Below are 6,843 nucleotides of genomic sequence, written 5' to 3'. Positions count from 1 at the left end.
GTTGGGTAGGGATTTGAATAGAGAAATCTGGGATTCAAATAGCATGCGGATTCTGCTATAAACATTTGGAAAGCATTGGCATATAAAAAATAAAGCATTAGAGACAAAAAGATTTTACAGAGAAAGAACAGAGTTCAAGAAACAAAGGTCTAGGAAGTAGCCCAAAGGAAATTTCTCATTTAATAACTGATATGAGATTGGTAAAGGAACCCAATAAGAAAGGAGACTTGACAGTGTGTGGAAATAACTGAATAAAGGTGTTTTGGTAATAAAAGAACTGTCAATTTTGTCAAATACTGCTCATATATTAAATAAGATAAATGGAGTAGATCTTTTAATTTAGAGATCTGGGTTTTGTTTCTGAACTTAAAGCTAGGAGTTTACAGGATCATGGACAGAAGCAGATACATGCTGATTTAAGGAGTACAGGTGTGGAAAATAAATTAGATTGCAGTCCCAACATGGTAGTTCATGGTCATGTTCCTAATTCATGTGCCACCCACCCACCCACAAACACACCCACACATACACCCACACACACACACCCACACACACCCACCCCCCCCACACACACACACACCCCACCACCCCCTGGGGCACACTTCCGTACAGGTTCTTCTGGGAAAAATCTTTTCTGGATAAATCAAATTTGCCTGTGAAACACAGAACTTCTCTGATCATCCAAACATTTTTAAAATTAACTATAAATTTCTTTATGAATTTGTCCCTGCCTTTCTTTATATAGTCATTCACGTTATTATATCTCTATGTATATGTCTATGTCTTTCTATTTATCCTTCCTTCCTCCTGTCCCTCTTCCTTTCAATCTTAGTTTTAAGAGAGTAAAATTAACTACATTTCAGTATTAATACTATTGGTAAGGATTTAGGGGGAGAAGTAGTGAGTGAGGAAAAGGGGGTGACAATTAGGAATATAGAACAGGAGCGAGTGCTCCTCCGCTGAGACAGTGAGAAACGGAATACTAATTGAGGAAATGGAATGAGGTAAGAAATGATGTTCTATGAGGAGAAGGATTAGAGAACATCTCTAATTCTCAGGAAGTTGTGTGGGGGTTGAGGGTGAGATCTACAGTATATTTAGAGAGTTGATAGCAAAAAAGGGAAATCCATTTATTATAGTAATAGGGAGGAAGAGGATGGATTGCTATAGAAACTGAGAGTTTTCTACATTTTTGAATGGGAATTTTTGGAAATTCCAATCTTATTATTTCCTTTCTGTTAAGTAGGAAGTGAAATTAATAGCTGTAACTGATAACTGAGAAACCATAGAGATGAGCAAGGAAAAGAGAGCAGAAAGTGAAATTGGAGTTATAGCAATTCACTTACTGAAAGCTTGTGTCATAACCTAATTTAACTATATTTTGGAATGTAGTTTTGCAAGTTGACTTGTAAGGGAAGGGGAGTCAGGAGTATGTCGTCTCATTGGTCTCCGGGAATGGATATAACAACAGTGGCTACCTTGGAGTTGGCTTTTTCCTTATTATCCTATTAATTGAAAATTGGCATTCACAAGATGTCTCAAGCAGATAACAAAAAGGAAATATGTGCTCTTTGGAATTAGAATAAAGGATATAAAGAAAGAGAAAGCTAACACAGTATAAAAATTAATGATATGTTGATTTAAAATGGTGTGCAGGATAAGATTAATTCTTAGGTAATATCACATTTAATTTACTTTAAAGCAGTTTATATTATCTGACTTTTATAGAAGGGCACTTTACTGTTTACATAGGATATTTAAGAAAATTATACCATTTGAAACTAGGCTTTACTTCATTCCAAAAGGAATGTCTTTAATTTTTCATAGTAGATAAATGCAGTTAATTGATTATAGAATAATGAAATGCTTTCTAGTTGGGGTATTGAATTTTAAAAAGGATAATAAGATTCAACAACAACAATTAAAACTTTTGAGATGAACTGATGAGGTTTTCTTTTTTCCCTGAACAGATGTTGGCACTAGATGTGGGTGTTTTCAGTATTGGTTTAAAAATGAGTAACAATTATATAAAGCAAAAAACAATACAAGTTTTATGAAGTTAAGGAAGTCTGCCCAGAAATTTAGCAATTACCTGAAGATAAATAAATGTCAAGAAACTACATATCTGAAAATACTCCAAATACTTTTATAAAAAGAAAGGAATAACATAAATTATGGCACATGACATAGTCAGACAATTTCCCACAATTTTGATAACAAAAATTCCATTCGAATAGACAATTTGCTGTCAGTATGGTATTTAAAGAACAATCAGATAAAGAAATGTTTTTTGAAAAAATAACTCCTATATGAAAAAAAGCCATGTCATGCCATTTGAGTGATGAAGACAAGCAGCAATAATTTGACATTTCTTCAGAATTTTCCATAGAATTTGAAGGAGGCAGTGTTTGAGAAAAAGTAGCAGTTGATCATAAAATAAGATGCTTCTAGAATGACTTAAAACATCACAGCTTGGTGGGGAAAACCACACACACCCCAGGAGACCTAAGGAAATAGGTGTGCCAAAATAACAGGTGAAGATAATAATGATTTATCTCTCTGGCATTTGTGACATTGTTGTTGCAGAATCCTAGCCCAAAAGGTTGGTCAGAAGAAAAATAATAAAAAAACCTCACACTATAAACATTTTGAAGGCAAGATTCATGGGGGGGTGATTGATTTTCATTGATTTTTTGTTTTTGTTTTTTGGCATTCCAACACTCTTACGTACTTTTCGTACTTAATGGAACTTTTCTTTTTTGATTAATCAGACCATTGTTCCCCAGCTAATAACTACTTATTTGCTATATTTGTTTATAGATGCTTATTTATCCTTAACCAGAAAAGAAATAATCTTTCAAATGATAGCAGAAACAAAAGTTAACTTAATGCCTAATGCAGACCCCTTAAGAAAATCTACGGAAGCAATTATTTAGAAGGTCCTCCACATTAGTGTGTCTGCTGATTCTTTTGAACTCATGTTCTTTATTAAGATGAGTACCTAAGTATATAAGAAATTTATATTTATTATTAGAAACCATAGTATATTCAATATAATCTTAGTGGTGTATAGCTAGACTTCATAACCATTGTTAACTATATAGTTGAGAGATTCTGTCATTGGCTATACTATTAGATTTTTTTTTTCTGATTAAAATATGATTTTCTGCTTCACATAAAAGAATAAACTAATAATAATGACTCAAACATGGATATTTGTTTGTACCCATCAACGATAGAATAATCAATCTTTTCTTGGTTGCGTGACAACTTTTGTCTTGTTCCCTTCACCCCCAACTTTGTTTTGACTGTTTTGAATGGTATATCACCATATCATTTTGGGTATTAGGTATTGACATAATTTCAGAGTCAGCTAGTAGTCCCTGATCAGTCTTCACATTTACCTTTCTCCCAATTGGCATGACTCCTTGGAGAGATCTTGAAGAAAGAGTATACATATACTTTTTTGTCTGTTATTTCTTCAATAGGCCTTCATTTTAATGAAGGTGTCCTATGTTGGAAACATAGGAGAGAAGCTATCACTCTTTTTTATGGTGATTCAAGTCAGGTTTTTAGACACCAGAACTAGAGTTTGGGGTGTTATGTAAAGGAAGTAACATTTTAATAGGTATGTCAGTGGTCCCCAACACCACCTTCAGGCTTGAAGATTTGCTAGGATTCTTTACAAGAGTCAGAAAAGAATCTTAGGTTCATGTATATGATTTATATTAGAGAAATAATAGGGATTGAAATTAGCAAAGGGAAAAGATACATGAGTTAAGCCCAGGAGAAATCTAAAAAAGCTTCCAGTTTCCCCCTTGTGTTAGAATCTCATGAATTTACAACCAGAAAAGTTATCTTTGGGCCTGATTTTTATTTAGGTTTAGGATGTTACTAAAAGAACTATGACATTATTTTGGGGTCATCATGGAAGAGCTCAGAAGAGTTTAATGTTCTGAGTTTAATATGTGTTTCCTTCTTTTATCTACACAGTAAATTCAGAAAGGTCCCGAGACTTTGCAATCTTTATTCCTATCACGATTAAAGTACACACACCATGAGTCCACCTGGGTACTTATTATTTTTTTTAAGATTGATTTATTTATACAAGAACTGGGGTACAGGCCAGATGCACAGGAGGGTGAGAGCATTCACCAGAGACAGAGCAAGGAACAGAACAGGCAGACTGAGGAAATACACCGCTGAGGGGAGCAGCGGGCATGACAGGAGAGGTCTGCTGCATCACGTGGGACCCTCGCCAGCCGGCCGGGATTGAACCAGCCGGGATCAAACTGGCACTGCAGAGGCTGGGGACAGCTTCACAGTGTGGCGTTCAACAGCCTGTGCCACTAGCGGAGGTCCCTGTGTACTTATTTTTTAATAGACACTGGTTTCAATAAACCACAAATAATTTTCCAATTGGCTGGGATGCCATTACATGGCATATATTATTATAAAGCACCGTTTCCATTGCATTCAAAACAAAGAACATAGCTAAATTATAATGGACACCATCTTTTTGAGTTACTTGCTTACAACAACTTCTGGTACCCAATATGTATCATTCACATAGTAAACTGGTATATATGTCGTTTGTACATTTCAGGCCTTACCATTGTACTACAAAGTGATGTTTCAACTGTTTGAAAACTTTCTCTGGAAGCTAAAATATCTCTGATCACCAGAACTGCTGTCCAGAAAAAACTGGCAGATTAATATTTTCTACCAATAGCCATCAACCATAAATATCCCAACTCACTTCTCCTTTTGCCTAGATAATGTTGAAGTCTGGGTCTTCATGGATCTCCAGAGTTGATAGAGTTAGTTTTCTCAAGAGTAAAGGGCTTGGCAGCTTTCCTTCTTTGTCTTATTTTCCTGCTTCCCTTATCGTCATCCCTTATGCCCCCTACTGACATAAATAGGAAAACAGCAGGCAAAACAAACAAACAAAAAGTTTAAATAATTTTATTCCTTCAAAAGCAAGGGAATTATTTAATTTGTTGTAATAATCTTTGGATTCATGGCCCCTGCGTTATTTGTTTTCCTACTGGCAGAGTTAGAAAACAGAACAAAATATAACTTGGACAACAAGGCAGGTTGCAAGTATAAAAATATAAGTCAAGTTTAAATGCATTACAGAAGTAAAACAAAAATAGGAAGTATTATTTCCAGAGCAATTTGATAAGGCAAGATCCTTTGAGAAATGTGAGAGAATTGTCAAAGAAGAAACAGATTTTAAAAACATCTTAAATAGTGTTTGTATTTACACTGAAAACACTTTGTCTGCCTAAGACATTACCTCACCTCTCTTACTAAGATATTGATAAGCTGCACAGTGAAATTTCAATTCATGTTTTTAAGCTATATTTTTCTTTTCTTTATTTCTAAAATTGCTATCAGGAAAATAATGTGTTATTTAGTCAAATATCTATAATAACTTTGCCTAATCAAACTAAATATTTTCCTAAGAATGATTCCCACTGAGTTTGCTTAATTGCAGAAATGATTGAGTTATCTACAAATCTACCATTGCGTGCACAAACACATAATCATGATACATATATAAATTAAACAAATGCTTGTTATTAATAGGTTTGATACAGATTTTTAATATAGAAATGGACTCTTAATTGCTTAACACAGCTTATTTCTTGATAAGTTTCCAAATCAGCGTGTCTGTAAACACTCTGGATCTATAAATCAGATTATCTGATGTAGGTGCTGTTTGCAAAGTTAGGGAAAAAAGTCTACAATGACTGCCTTTCCTTACAACACCAATTGCTAGTTCAGGCAGTTCCCAAAATGACCCTCAATTTTGATAACTCACTGCAAAGACTCGGAGAACTCACTGAAGCTGTTATATTCACAGTATGGTTTATTACAGAGAAAGGATAAGTACTAAAATCGGCCAAGGGAAAAGTTACATGGGGCATGGCTTAAAAGAATTCCAAGCATGGAGCTTCCAGATGTCCTCTCCTCATGGAGTCATAGACAACATCAATCACTGCCAGCAGTGAGGTATGGAAATACACATAAATTACTGTTAACCAAGGCAGTTCACCTGAATCTTTGGGTCCAGAGTCTTTATTGGCTCTCTGTTAAATAGGTGTTGATCACTTACATGGCTGATCTCAGTTTCCAGACCCTAGGAAGCTGAGATGATACCATGTGACTCAAAGCCCTCACCCTAAACCACATTATTTATTATCAAGCTGACTCCATTACAGCCTGAACTAAAAGATCTATCAGACATGACATTCCAAGGCCTTAGACATTACCTCCCAAAATCCAAGGGCAGAAACTAGACCTCTCTTTGGGCAAGGTTAAATTCTTTCCAATCCCTGGGGGTTTGGGATGAGACTGCAAAGCTTCCAAAATGATTCAGATGTAGCTTGCTTGGCACTGGTTTCTAAACCAACATTTTGGAACAACTTCCTCAAATTACATATCATCCATGTCCCACCACAATCTGGTTTCAAGTACAATTTGCTGAAGAAAATAATATTTGATTGCATAAAAGTAAATTTGAAAATTGTCCCTTTTGGTCTTTTCATGAATTCTTAATTACAAGCATTTAAATTAATGGCATGTTGATACTTTAAAAATGCAGGGAAAATGGGGGAAATGTACAGCATGTGCATTTAAAAAGGACATATTGTTAATTAAGCCATCTGGCACTTTGTCTCATACTTAGTAGTTATTCAAAAATTCACATATCATATTGGCTTTCAAAATGAAAGGAATAATTTAAATTCAAATATATAATGATGTTTTGATAAATCATATTTTTATTTTAATGGAAGACCCATGTTAGAACTGGTGATCTTGGAAATTGTCAAGTTC

This window comes from Talpa occidentalis, unplaced genomic scaffold, assembly GCF_014898055.3.
Source record: "Talpa occidentalis isolate TD23 unplaced genomic scaffold, MPIMG_talOcc4v2.1 talOcc4.5, whole genome shotgun sequence".
Lineage (NCBI taxonomy): Eukaryota > Metazoa > Chordata > Mammalia > Eulipotyphla > Talpidae > Talpa > Talpa occidentalis.
Note: the sequence above shows the minus strand (reverse complement) of the source record.